Genomic DNA, 15,963 nt, shown 5'->3' on the forward strand with positions numbered 1-15,963 from the left:
ACTGGCATTGGCCAGAAATTGAATAGCAGCTGCCTAGGTAAGAAGCTAGAGAAAATATCACTGGAGTATGAGGGCCCCATAAGTGAGAAATTATAGTGTTACTACGATGAACATGGTAGGGGAACCTGGAGATCCAGCAGCACAAATTTTACTTGCACTAACAGACTAATGAGCAAAATTCAGAGAAGTGAAACGCTGCCAGCTAATCACTTCAGCCTTAGAAAGGCCTGATTTTAGGCTATGTTAAAAACCTGAGTGTTTTTGCTTCCTGTGAAATTTGCTACTGAACCACAGACTGACAAAAGCCAGTTTATTTACTACCATTTTGGTTGTTACAAGCATAGGTGCAAAGCATTTGAATCCGTTTTATTTTATTATGTCAAATGAAACAGAAATTCCTAAGGTATTTTACATCAAAACTAATGCATGTATTCTTTATTGAAAGGTGCCCATGTCATTAAAAAAATACTCAATTTTCTGGGATGTATAAACAAAAGTATGATTTCTAACTAAGTTACAGAAAAAAGTTGTTATATTAGAAATCATGGAGATAGGAAGACGTGGAGAAGAGGGAAATCTTTCCATGTCTGGTGTTGAGCCGCCACTGACTTGAAAGACCATCCATGCTTATGATTTGATCACTGATCTACCTTGGACTTTCAAAGAGTTTTATCAATGTGTGGTTGCTCTTGAGGTGTTCTGATGGCAATATCCAAATTTGTTTTGTAATAATATATGAGCCGAGGTAGCCATGTAGTTTGTTAACAAATACAAAAGGAAGTGAAAACTCCGTGAAAATACAGAGAGAAACCTATTACAGAGAGTAAAATATTACTAATAAGAAATTACGGGAATATAAATTGAGGAGTTTTTCTATTCAGTGTATGACGAGGAAACAAAGTAAGTCATTTTATATGCAGGGAACTTGTTCCATGTAATTATGTTTAATTATATTAATTTCATTAGGTTATGCATAAGAAAGAAACGTATTTTGACATGTGATAACTAAATAAGTAAAACAATTTTGAAGTCTGAACTACAAATTAAAACAATTCTAAAAGAAAAATTACGGTAGTGAAGTTAAAAACTACAAAAACATCTGAAACATTTAAAGAGTTATAAGAACAACTTGAGAAATAATTCCTTCAAAACTTGAATAGTAAGTGTGATTCGGACTTGAGGCTAGTTGATATTATTGCGATGAGTAGCCTATAGATGATGTCTCAAAATGAAGACAGACTCCTTGAGAGCTTTTAGAAATAATGTAGGCCAACATAAAAGCTTGTTTAGGAATGCAGCATAAACAATGAACAACAAACAAACTGCATGACTGCATTGAGTAAACAAAATATACTAAGCCAGATACAGTGCTGTGACTTTGCTTGCACCTTGACTGTGCATTTACCCTGTAGTCTTTACAGCACAAACCGTTAGAAGTTAGCTGCTCTTGGCTCTTTCCATGCTCATGTCGTTAGTTCAAGGAGCGATGCTTTCTCATTGCCCACCTATGTTTTAGAGGATACATTTGCTACATATCCATAAGACTGGGCTAGCTAGTATAAATTTACAATCAACCATCAACAAATTTTTATGTTCTTATGTGACATGCAAATAATACTCGATTTTAACACAGATTTTAATTGAAAATCATGGAAGTAGCCTACATTCATAATGGAGCAGAAATACATAAATGAGATGGTGCTAACTTGATTACTAGCTTCCTTGGTTGCTACTTGTGATAATAATTACAATCTTGAAATTACTTGTTCTTTCTGAAGAATGTAAGATGACCAGTTTATAATTTTCAGACATAGGCTTACAGAAATTCTAACATTTCTATTCTCCAAAAACTGTAAACATAGTTAGTGGGATATAAAACCATTAAAAGCATTGTTATTATTGTTGTTGATATTTTTACACCAATAGGGCAAGTGTTTATTTCTCCTTTAATTTCAGACTTCATTTTCAAACTGTACCAAAAACGACCTACATTTCTAAATAAGTACTATTACTTACATATTGTTTACAAACATAAGTTATAATAGGAAATAAAACATTAAGGTAATTTTCTATCAGCTCCTTGGATTGAGACTGTTGGCTAGTGTTGGTTAAGTTACATTTTCAATAAAGGAATGGGGCAAAGTTGGAGGAATACAATCATATTTTCACATTGAAAGCCATGAAAAATGAGGAAGGATGAAAGTGAAAAGGGATAATTCTTGGAAGGGATCTTGGAGTGATGCTACAAATAAATTTGAAGCAGTAAGCACAATTTTAAGGAATAAGATATTTAATTATAGAATTATTCCTATGCTGATTACCTCCATCATACACAGAATGGCCATCACAAGAGCCTTCAAGCAGCTTCATATTACACCCAATGCTTGATTTGGGAGGATCTTCATTACACGATCCTCCGAGACACATCAGATTTTAGAGACAGTTACGGTAACCTAAATTTTCATGACCTTTCTGATACCTTTGACTACAACTGGCAGGTTTTTCACACTTTAGTCCAAACATATCAGGAGGAAATCTCTACAACTAACAGATCCAATAGCCATGTATTTCCTTATGAACTCTCGAACAATATTTGAGTAGTACAGTACAGCTGGTGGCAGATGTGTAGGAATGCATTGATTAAGATTGACTTCAAATTCATTCTCCATGTCAGTAAGTGTAATGGTATCCATGTTAATTCCAACACAGTATGTGGTCATTGAAACATTGTACATTTACTTCCTTCATATGGCAAGGTTTCGTTTGAACTGGGGTTAGTAATGTGAGATAGATTCCTTAGTGTGGGCAAGTACGTATATCAGAATTTATGATGATGAAATCTTAAAATCAGCTAACTCAAAAATCTTTCATCGAGAGTACCACAGAAGAAGATAACATTATCAATGGTTTTTATAGACCATATACTTACTTATAATATCTAAATGCTAGATATTTAATTAATGTCTACTTTGGACTGTATAGTGAATTACATTTCTTCTAAACATCAGACATAAATTATTGATAGAAATAATATAAAATGAAGGCAATGGAATGGTTAAATAAGCCTACAATTTTATGAGACTGCAGATGTTTGGTCATAACCATGTGATGTCCAGTTTTACGTGGAATCTGAAGCGGAGGGATGTGACTTTTCTTGTTAAAAATCCCATTTGAATTGGCTGGGCTTCAAACTATGGGCACGTTGGTAACAGGTCAGTGACAATGCCGCTCAGTGATCATGCCCTTCATCTAGTGGTTACTACTCTGAGAGCTTCTTTATCATTATTCCCTTAATTACTATCATCATCATCAATGAAAATAAGAACAGCAACAATTAACAACAACACGTATCGAGCTTTATGAAATTTCTTTAGGGTGATGTCTTCACAGTCAGTTATTGACCATGACTGCTTGCGAAAGTTAGGAAAGACTAAGGAATGAAACTAGTTGTGCATGATATACATAAATGTGGTAGGTGCCATAGTATATACTTTTGACCATGTGAACGGGTGTTTCCGAATCTGATGAGATTGTCTTGCAGTGTCTGTAATATACAAACACCACCTCACTTGACTGAAGAAGTGAAATGCATCTCAGAGGATGTCTTCGAATCGATACTCCATATGAGTGCCCGATGGAATCTATATGGGTGTGAGCGTGACATCTGCACGTAGAACCTGTTCAGTGTTTAGAAAGATGTATGAAAGTAATTGTGCTTTTACTTTCTTAGCAATCAACAATTACATTTGTATTTCTACGAACAGTTATTTCCAGGTTTGACAATGGAGTAATGTATAATTGCACGTCAGTTACTGAGAACTGAAATTTTAAAAATATTTCCCTCCATTCATTTTCAAATTCACTGAGCGAGTTGGCCATGTGGTTAGGGGTGCGCAGCTATGAGCTTACATTCGGGAAATAGTGAGTTCGAACCCCACTGTCGGCAGCCCTGAAGATGGTTTCCTGCGATTTCCCATTTTCATTCCAGGCCACTTCCTTCTCAATCCTAGCCCTTCCCTATCCCATCATCGCCATAAGATCTATCAGTGTCAGTGCGGCGTAAAGCAACTTGTTAATTTTTTCCAATTCTCATAATTCCTTTTGGATTCAGTTTTGATCATTACACATGATTAGAGTCAAATTTTAACCTGAAAGATATTCATTTTCTCAAAACTCCCATCATCTCATTTGATGAAACATATTCTTTTTCATTTCTGAACCACATTGTAAGTGCATTTTTGCAAACACCTTATCACTGTTAAACGTATGCCATTCATCGAGAGATAGGGGAAATGTTGCAATTTCTTCACGACAATTCTGAATTTAATGCAAATTTCTGGAACATATAGTTGTCATCAGCTTTGAGTTCTTTCCTAGTTTTATGTTACGAACAAATCTTGCTCTACCCAAGAAAATTGGTTGCATTGTATGTCGTAGTTGAATAATTTACTCTCGCCGGGGTTCTATAAGCCTAGAAATGTTGATTTATGTTTGAGACATCATATTTTTTCCTCTTTTGCAGATAGGAGTAATAATGTGAAGAAATGGTCTAAGCGCTCAATGTTTCTGCATTGGTTTCTTAATTTGCAAATTAACTTCAAATTTTGTTTGCATAATAGTGATGCATCTACTACAAACTTCCACTTTATTAACTGTTCTTAGTGCAAGTATTTGTGTCAATTGTTGTTACCTTTTTTGACATTCAGGCTGTTTAAGAATGTACCGGTAACTATCCACTGGATGTAAATCTTAACATACGGTAGCTCTTCTTGTAATTACATTGATTCTCAATGTTTTTTCACCATATTCATAGGAATTATAATGAGTTTGAGTGGCAACATAAGAGAAAATGTACATGACACAAACTCATATTTACAGAAAATTTAAGTAATTGACCTCGCGCAGTTTACTAAACAAAGTCAGAAGGCAGAGGACAAACCCCATGAATGTTATTTAGACAATTAATTAAAATAAGTAGGGGAATTCTTTGCACCTTCCTTGATCCCATATTTTACACTGTTTCAAAATGAATTCATGTACCATATTTCATTGCTAGTAAGCCAAATGTTAGAATACATGCAGTGAAATAATAAAAAGGTTTTTTTTCATTGAAATATTTCCAGAGATTTTACTTTACTAGCAACAATAGTGTTTGTACATTTATCTACAATTTCATCAGTTCTATTTATCTCAGTAAACTAATGGCAGATACAGTACTTCACTTCCCAAGAGGTGTAACTATACATCATGGATATGATATCTACAGGGTAGAAAACCTCCTAAGAAAATGTGGATTCTTGGTTTTCAAACTATAGACTGTAAGTATATTGCTGGCATGGAGACGTTTGTATGTACATGATAAACTTCCAGCTTCTGTAAATGTGACGATGAATACCGGAAGTTTATTTTCATGGAGGCTTTATGCTAAATGAACAAAAAGGATGCTATTCCATTTAGGGCTTGTGGTATAGTAATCATCACTTCTATTTTATTACCATATGTGAAGTCTGTGTGCTTGTATGCTGTCGGCATTGTGTATTTGCAATTTTAGCGGAGAATGGGAAGGTGATGATAATGGACTTTGAGTTGCACTGTTGCACCATTAGTCACAGATTTATTTATCTAGTGTATGGCTTTTGGTACCAGGAGTGTCTAAGGACATGTTCAGCTTATGAGAGACCACTTCAAGAATGAATACAGAAGAAATTGGCTGTGTTTGTAGGCTGTGGTCCAAACGAGTTCTTATTCCTCAGTTTCACTTGAAATGGTGACCAGAACTTTCAAGGGTCTACTTTCTTTTAAGGTCAGTTGTGAACGGAGTTCAACCACAGCCTACAAGCCCAGAAAATTTCTTGTATGTTCATTGAGACACCAGCCATGAAAGCATCAGTTGTTACATTGGAAGAATGACTGTAATGCTAATAGGATCTGAACTTGTCTGTCTTCTGAATCCATGGTTATAGTCACCTAGGTCAGAGTAACACACAGGATGAAGCTGGGTATAAGCATTAATTTATCTTATTTCTGGAAATTTTGTTCATCATATCTTACCTCATGACTGATTATGAATATTATGAAGTCTGATGCAAAACAAAGGAATAGTCAAATCATGGGCTTATCATTACTGTTATAACAACCTAATAAAACAAATATAGAAGCTATCACAAACATGCTGGTTAGTACAGAGGATAAATAATTGGAAGGGTAGAACAAAGGTTCCAGTGATGGCAGTCAGTCGCTGGGAAACACGATTATCCAATCTTGTGCACTTACATCATGAAGTTATAGCTACTGTACCTAACTTGTTTATCAGAGAAATTTACTTCAGAATAAATTTGAAATCTTTGTTGGACACCAGAGATTAAATTTATCTGGACATCCTATGAAATTTTCTGACGTTTTACCTACCTATTGAAGATGGTGTATGAGAAATGTCCACCTAAAGCTTGTCTAACTAGTCAGGTTCATTTAAGAAAATATGCTGACCAAAACTTTAGAAACATAATGTAATAATAACAATAATATGGCCACGGCTACCGTGCGCAGGCATTTTAGCTTGATGTCATTTAGGCTGTCTATATTAACAGAAAAAGGACTTATAGATCCACCTAATTAATACTTCAGAATTGAGATACCGGTAATTAAAATTAATGCCTGTATTCATTCAAAGTTCTTACCATTTTAGTACCGGTACTAGTTTCAATCAAGAAACGCATCATCTTCAGCTAATCAAATCAAATAAGAGGATAAAACACACCTAAGATTTGAGTAAGTAAAATGTCTAAAACAAGAAGGTGAATGGTGTACCGGTATATGAGTCAAAAGGGAGAGTGTGAGAGTCTAATCAGAAAAATAGCTCAATGAACAAGGAAATGCGTACAAAATTACGATCAATGGAATATAGAGTCCATAATATTTTTGGCAATATGTCAGGTTGAGATCTTGATGTTTCGGGTTAAAATTAAAAAATAACACATTCTTGCGGTCCAAAATGCATAGTTACCCCTTATTTACACTCCACACTTAAGATTTTCCCAATTATTGGTCGGCAGCAAGGAGTATGTGAAGTACTGGGGGGTCATAAACTGATTCCCTCTTTATAACTGCTACCTACTAATGAGAGCTCTCAAATAACAGCAAGTTTCCTGCATCACTTCTTATTAATAATATTTAGTCAGTTTTTTAGTTTTATATCACAATCAATACGAGTGTTCTGAGAGGGCGAGAATTCCAGCCTTTACAGTAAATAAAGCAGTTATATAATGACAAATCAATGTTTAGGGAGACATTCTGGAGTCCTTTGCAGCAGGATAGAAATTTCCCCAGTTATGTTCTGAGGTCTACGGACATCGGCGATGGTTCTCAGGTTCTGTCTGCGTGCACTCTCTTTTGAGTCTGCAGGCAGTAACTGGGTTGAGGTCAGAGGTGAACAGTGTTCTTAACATTCATTCTAGGGTACAAATATCCCCGCCGACGAGTACATGTTCCTGTTGAGCAACTGCAGCCGTTTGAACGGGGTTGCATTGTGGGCCTTCGGGAAATTGGATGGACGTATAGACGGATTGCTGCACATGTTGGGCACAATTTATCGGTGGTATGTCGTTACTTTCAGCAGTGGTATGCCAAACATACCCACACCAACAGACCAGGTTCCAAACGTCCGCGTAGTACAGGCGCACATCAAGATAGACGCATTGTGCGAGTAGCGGTGGCCAACCAGCAACATCCTGGAACGAAATCCGGTCACATGTGCACTTGCCGTGTCACCAAGGACCATTGGAAACTGTTTGCTTGCAGCAGGATTACGATCACGTATGTCTCTGGTCTGGCTACCACTGACACCACGACGCCACCAAGCACGGCTACTCTGGTGTCGTGAAATAGTCGGCTGGAGAGGGGAATGGCGCTCTGTTATCTTCAGTGGCAAAAGCAGGTTCTGTCTGTATGCAAGCGATGGACGTACACGAGTACAGCGTAGATTTGGTGACCAGCCTATTCCAGAGTGCATTCGCCCACGACACCCAGGTCCCATCCCAGGCTTCATGGTGTGGGGGCCATCAGTTACAACTCATAGTCACAATTGGTGTTCCTGCAGGATAACGTAACAAGTGCCCGCTATTTTTCACAGGTTGTTGTTCCCGTGCTACTGCCATTTCTTCGACAGTAAAGTGATGTGCTTCTTCAGCAGGACAATGCAACATCCACATACAGCTCTGCGTCGCAACGTGCTCTATGTGGTGTACAACAACTGTCCTGGCCAACAAGAATGAACAAGTATGGGACATGATGAAGCAGGAACTTATGCGTTGTCTAGAGCATGCAAGAACCATTGCCAAATTGCATGAAAAGGTGCAAGATGTTTGGGACAATCTATTGCTGGATACCATTGGGCAGTTTTATGAACGTTTGCATGCGCGAATATACGCCTGCATTACCGACAGAGGTGGGTTAACTATGTATTGATGCGACTCTTTAGGCTCCCTCTGCTGTAACGTGTGTCTTTCATTTCATCTGAATTTGTAATCATATATTTCTGCAATGATGAACTATCTCTCACATCGCCTCACATGACCTCTTCCTTGAGGATCTTGCAAGATTTTCCGACAGCGTTGTTTTAAATTATTAATGCTTAAACTTATTCGAAAATTAAAAGATTCTTTTATTTAATGCAGTTTATAACAGAAATAAGAACTATCTATATGACACCAAATATAATATTATGTACTAAGACCTACCTACTTCTAATGCAAGCAGATACACGTAAGGCTATCTTCTGTGGAGTGTACTTCATCCCCTCTAATCCAGTGTTTCGTCTCTACTTAACCTTGTTACCCATATTACTGATATTTTATTATTTATTATAATTATAATGGTCAACAGTAGTGCACCATACACGTTGTTAATCTAAAGTTCCCCTACTAACATGCTTCCAGTATTACTTTCAGATAAACTGAATTGCTGATCACGTAAGTGTTGTTCTAGTGATCTGCCCCATGTTTGATGAAGACATGGCTAAATATTTCTCTCAGATGTAAGATATTTCACTGGAAGTGTTTCAAGAGGTTTTTCTATTGTCTAGGGAGGTATAACATTGGATACCACAGCTAATATCATTAACGTCAGTGGTATTTTGATGATGAAGTGATAATATCGCGTTTTGTTTTTTCAGTCCCAAATAAGTGCTTTCTGTTCATGCGCAGTAACACCGTTATAATTACTGTAATTCAAATGTTTTCCCTAACAAGAGTGTATGATCAGTACTTGCAGTAATAAGTAAATATATACCGGTACTTCTTTCCAATTGAAAATTGGAACAATGTATTTGACAGAGAGATGAATATGCTTAAAATCACCATGATCTGAAAGAATCTGTACCGTACTTACAAAATTGAGACTTTTACCTAAAGTAAAGTTTTGGCATCTTAACAGGGTCACAATTGCTGTAACCTTGTAATCTATACAAGAAGACATATTATTTCATGCTGAACTACTTTCTTTCCATTTAATCAAATGATTAATTGATATACATATACTACCTGAGCATTTTGATTACTCATATGGTGGGAACTGCAGAATATTACAATATAATTGCGACTTATGTTTCCAAAATGGAACGAAATATGTAATGGTATGTTTAATCTTTAATTGCACTTTAAAAACATAGCTAAGATACACTGTCCAGTCTGGAGAGTAATATGCAGTTATGGAAGGTGAACGTTTATTCTATCTTGACCACGAGTTTAGGGAATGATGAAAGTATGTAAAATGTATTGTACAGCAAAAATAAATACAATATTTTAGTTGATTAATAATATTATTGACCACTTTTCTTGCTTAGTGTTCATAGTAGGTAACTGATTGCTACTCAGAAGTCATTGAGTGTGAACTAAGACTATGATATGAATTCAAGAGGCTTGGTATGGTTCGATAAGATTTCACAAACTGAAAAGGCCATTTATGAAATTGCCATAAGCTGTGTCAGATGAATGAGATTGTGGCTGATAATTTCATTTTTTTGCTCCTTGAGACTATGGCCACTATGGAAGAGAAGGGAAGAACAACCTACTGGCTTGGAATACTTATTCAAAGATGTTGAAACTAAAGTTGGTGATGATGGGGTTTGTCCTGATCGGATTGTTGAAATTCAAAAACTGAATATTGCATTCTGAAAAATAATTGAATACAGTGTCTATTCTCATGTTTCATACTTCAAATTTTAGAAGAATGTTTTCAGGTTATCGTTCAGGGAGTGCAAGCGTAATATATAGGTTGGCCCAGATAAAGTGTTTCAAGCAAATATCTCTTAAATGAATAGATAAAACCGAATGATTTGTCTTTCAAAGTTACTGATGGAAGGGGCCTTCCAAGAGTGATACAGGCAATACTTTACCAGGATGCTAATGGGGCGCTGGAAGTGGGTGGTAGCTTCAGAATTATAAATGGAACTGTGATGAAACTGTTTGATATTTTATTTCCCCTCAATACACTAAGGAACTTATAATAAAACATAATTTTATAAAATGAATTCCTGAGCAGTTATACAGAGCTTAAATTACGTTAGTAGTCTACACTTCATGAATTTCAGGGAAAATAAACTATTGAACTTAAGTGCATCATTATTCTGATTTCAAAGCCACCTAAACTCTCAAGATAAGCAGTTGGCCATGTTGATTATTTAATATGGTCCTTCCAGATTCAGAAATATAGCAGTTTTTGATGCAGAGGTAAATGTGGTTTTAGTACTAGGTGAATGCAGGAAAAATGATAAAATTGCACAGGCAGTGTTCACTGAAATATATGACATGCAAATGTCACATATGAAATTGAAACAATTGAGTATGGAAGTGTAAGGAACGAGAATTGCTTAAAGGTGAAATCAAAATTGAATTACAAAAACGCTATAAATATTTTTGATGCTTTAAAAGTACATAAATCTACAGACACGTTGAAGTGAATTGGTCAGAGGTTACTAAAGCAGCTGCATTACCATCCTTACAATATGTGTTTGCATCAAGACCTTAAATAAATATATTTCCTGATGAGAGGATATTTTTGTGAATGAAAACCTCAGATGGATGAGAATTGTGTCTTTTCAGCATCCTTGGTCACTGAATGTTTGGTGTGGGAATGTAAATAACATTGTCATCAGTCGTTACTTCTTTGAAGGCACAATTACTGCTGAATCATATTGTCATTTCGTCAACCATAAATTAAGTGCCCTCTTGGAAAACATTCCTGTCAGTGCGGGAAGAGAAATGTTGTATCAGCAGAATGGTGTACCACCACATTTTGCTCAACGTACATGTGAATTCTTAAATGAGAAATTTAGTAATAGGTGGACTGGATGTGCTGGACCTATCCCATGGTCACCTTGCTCACAGATGTAACACCCTTGGACAATTTTTATGGGGATACATAAAGCGAAGTCATGTTTACACCACCTAAAATGAAAGAGGATATGAAATATTGAATACATGAAGCTTGTCACGCTATTACACTACAGTCGAAAAGTTAAGCACAAGTTACGAGTAAGCAGGGCAACAGGAAATAGACCGCAAATCGCACGACATATGCACCTGCCAACCTTACGTGTTCGCTCTGTATAGGAAAGGAGTGTTCCCTGCTTTGACTAGCGGTGTAACCGCAAGGTAAACACAGCCAGTACCTGCACCCCATATTACCTCAGCCGTGTTTGCCCTGTTGTAGTGTGTGGAGTGTAGCCTCGTGGTGAACGTGACAACATAATGGCTGAACGACGCAATTCGGACCCCGTTCTGCAGGGTAGAATACTCCGCGGCCTGGAAGCAGGCCAGACACAGACCGAAGTCGCCATATCCTTGAATGTGCCACAAAGTTTCACTTCTAGGCTTTGGAGACGATTTCGAGGCACAGGAGATGTTAATCGTAGGCCAATACCAGGTCGACCAAGGGTAACCACCCCACAGCAGGACCGAAATCTGGCCTTAACCGCTCGACGAAATCGGAGTGCACCTGCAATACAATTGTCGGCGGAGCTTGCTGCCGTCTCAGGGGTTGCCGTTTCCTGTCAAACTGTGTACCAGTGGCTAAGAACCGCAGGCCTGTTTGCCCAAAATCCAGCAGTGTGCGTCCCGTTCACTCCAGCACAGAGACGGGCTCGTTTAACGTGGAGTAATCAACATCGAAACTGGACCATGAATGAATGGAGGCATGTGCTCTTCACAGATGAATCCCGCTTCAGTTTGCAGAGCGATTCCCATCGCACATTAATCTGGAGAGAACCGGGTAGCCGATACAACCACAGGAACATTGTGGAACGGGACCAGTATGGTGGTGGTGGCGTCATGGTTTGGGGCGGCATCATGTTGAATGGCCGTACGGGCCTGCACATCTTCATAGGTGGTCCGAGGAACACTGTTAACGCTCGGAGATACAGGGATGAGGTACTGAGACCACATGTTCGACTCTTCATAGGTGCGGTTGGTCCAGACTTCCTCTTAATGGACGATAATGCCTGACTGCACCGCGCTGCTCTGGTGGATGAATTTCTGGCTGGCGAAGCCATTCATCGCATGGACTGGCCAGCAAGATCTGCGGATCTGAATCCTATAGAACATGCCTGGGATGCATTGGGGTGGTGAATTGCATCCCGTCAGCCTCCACCAAGACTTCCCCAGACCTTCACATTGCCCTTTCGGAGGAATGGGATCGAGTGCCACAAGAGCTCTTGGACCACCTGATATAGAGCATGCCACGTCACTGCGAAGCATGTGTGGCCATTAGGGGTAACCATGCACCCTATTAACAGCATATTTCTTTGTTGAAGACATTGCCAAGTTTTGTTAGTTGTTGTCAAAGGTGTACCTTAGCTATCAGAACCTTTCTGACACTGTTTTCTTGAATAATTTGTGTGACATATATTGTGTGATTCAGCTTCCGTTTGTTCAGCAATCCGTCTGACATTCCTATCAGGCGGTATGGCCTAGTTTAGCGATTATGCTTAACTTTTGGACACTAGTGTAGTTCCTGTATGTTTATAAATGTTAGGGAAAACCTTTCCAAAAGAATCATCAAGTGTGCCGGTATAATTGTTAAGGAAGCTACTTGAGCTTTTAATGAAGTAATGTGAAGTAGTCACCTAGTTCATTAATAATTTAGTTATTCATTCAGTGCTCTTTTCTACCAATGTATACGCCAATGAAGGTATGAATGAATAACTGTTCTACAATTGATTTCAAATATGTTTTAATTAAAGTTGCTTATTTTATTGAAGGAAACCAGAACATGAAACTATTTTTATCATGTTTCCATCTAGAATTCTGAAGTTACGCCCCTGAAATCCTATAAAGAGCCCCAGGAATATATTGACCCTATCAAGTTTGGAAGGCCCCTTCTACCAATACGAGTAACATTTGGAAGACAAAGAATTTGGTTTTATCTATTGATTTAGGAGATATTCGCTTGTAATTCCTTATCTCGGCTGTTATGCATATCATATTATGCATGAAATGAAAATTTAATATTGGACAAACGGAGGAAGACAGGCACACACACACACACACACACACACACGCATACACACACACACACACACACACATATACACACACACAGAGTTGTACATTGGCAAAATGACAGGAAACAAATAGGATGGAGGAGATCGGGAAGGATCGGAGGATCCATTCTAAAATGAATGAAGCTATGGATTTGTGAAAACTCTTTGCTCAACCCAGGTTATTTGTAGGGGAGGAGATAATATTGTGTAACTATAGCCTGGAATTTTACATGAGAATGGATCTCAGATATCTACTGGCTACTTGGCAACATAAACCGCCTGGTGATTGGTACAACATATTAGTCCACCCTCCATACAAACCGTGCAATTATTAGAGAGAAGTGATAACCTTTAAAACAACATCACCAATCATCACCACAGTGGTTGAAAGTTGTGAAATTTTTCAATGTAATTTTGGTTCTAAGTGACATTGCTGTAACATACTCACATATTAGAGAGATAAATGACGTAGTCATTATTGACATTGTCTATATACATCTACATTTTGTTCACACTCTGTTGGATCATCTATGCCTTCAGTTAACTCATGTCAGCTGTACTTGAGGAAACCTCTTCATAATAATTTTATCCACAATCAAGTGATTGACTATGTACAAGCTGCTACTGGAGATATTTTCCATGATTATTAGGGAAAAGGGTGGCTATACGATGAGATATGACTCTGGTTTCTTGGTAAGAACTCGGATCTGTATATTCATAATTCATAACTTATACTGAAAGAACATATAAAAATTACATTTGTGTCTTTAGCTCGATATACAGTATTTCAAATCCCAATGTTGTCATCATTTGATCTGGTGCTTAACATTAATATATTGCTTTATTTCAACCTAACAATACCAATAAAAGTAAGAAAAGTAGGTACGGGTAAGGGATGTCTCCTGTTGAATTCTTTTCAAATGCTATCTTTCAAATTACATTATACAATCGTTCCCGAAAGCACATCGACTGGCTTTATTATCGATCAATCTATCAATCATTAAATCAATGAATCAATAAATACATCACCACTGTTCTGCATTTAGGGCTATCACTCAGGTGACAGATTCTCTATTAATTGTTTACCTAAACTTTTCTTATTTTATTTCAAAGAAGCTGGAAATCTGTCGAACATCTCTGTTGGTAAATTATTTCAATCTCATGATTCCTCTTCCTATAAAAGAGCATTTATCCCAATTTTTCCTCTTGAATTCCAGCTATATTTTCATATTATTGTCCTTCTTTGTAAACTCCATTATATTATTTGTCTACTAATGTCATTCTAAACCACCTCTTCACTGACAGCTCAAAACATACTGCTTAGTTGAACAGTTCGTTTTCTTACTCCCACGTATTCTCAGCCCAGCATTTTTGTAACACTACTCTTTTGTGGGGAATCATCCACTTACACATACAGTGATACCATATGCCAGAAGTCATGTTAAGCGGCATCATCAATGCAAGACAGTTCTGGAATGACAAAATCTGTTTAATTTTGATAAGACGGTCATGCTGTTCTGGCTGAACATCATCTAGCTCGACTAGCTGTTCAGGGTGAGTCGAAGTTCCAATGGGGGTGTGGTCGTGGGTACTAAAATGGATGGGCCAATTTCTGAAGTTATGGTGATATTTCATATTCTTCATTCCACAATGCCAAATGTGTTTGAGAATGAAGCCATGGATCCCAGATGTAAACAAATCACTGAGTAGGCTGTCATGTTTCCACACTGACATGCGGTGTGTTCGAGTCCATTTGTCCATGAAATCACGTTATTGAACGGTGACCACTACAAATCCCTCTTGCATGATCATTTGCAGCTGTCAATGGACTCATGTTTCTTGACAACGGTACGATATTCCACTAGGATGAACATACCATCTTCAGTCCTCTAGTGAAGTCTGTGCCAAATCAAGTTTCTGAGATTCTCTGGGCTTGATAGGGTTGTACACATTATTAAACGGATGTCCAGTGGCATGTCTGTGTATTACTATTATTATTGTTGGTCACAGCAAGAATTTATCTGTATATTTTGTATATTACTGATAAGATAATTTTCTAAAATTTACCTATAATATATATCTTTGCTCGGACCTCTTTGTCATAAGAAAACCTCTTAAACATAATATTTTACTTAGGAATAGTCGAGATCTACTATGAGATGTGTTTTCCCATGGATAGCTTCTCAAGGAAGAACATACAATTAAATGAGAGTTTCCGAGTTTATGTACCTACATCTGATTTTCAACCTCACAGAATTATATCCTAATATCTGCGTGCTATTTATTTTAATAAACATTACAAGGTCAAATCAAAATGGAAAATGGAACCATCGTGCGACAAGTAACAAGCCCAGACAATACACAGATTCTCCTACTTCTGAAATTGAACGAGAGCAAGAAAAATAAATTGATAGTAATGAGGCTAAAAA

General features: G+C 37.4%; 1 protein-coding gene across 2 annotated transcripts in view; it reads right to left on the reverse strand.

The window, feature by feature from the left end:
- The window catches only part of Ih (hyperpolarization activated cyclic nucleotide gated potassium channel Ih), a 945,440-nt gene that overhangs the window by 69,024 nt on the left and 860,453 nt on the right, over positions 1-15,963 (reverse strand). The window lies entirely within an intron of this gene.

Source organism: Anabrus simplex, chromosome 2, assembly GCF_040414725.1.
Source record: "Anabrus simplex isolate iqAnaSimp1 chromosome 2, ASM4041472v1, whole genome shotgun sequence".
Classification (NCBI taxonomy): Eukaryota; Metazoa; Arthropoda; class Insecta; order Orthoptera; family Tettigoniidae; genus Anabrus; species Anabrus simplex.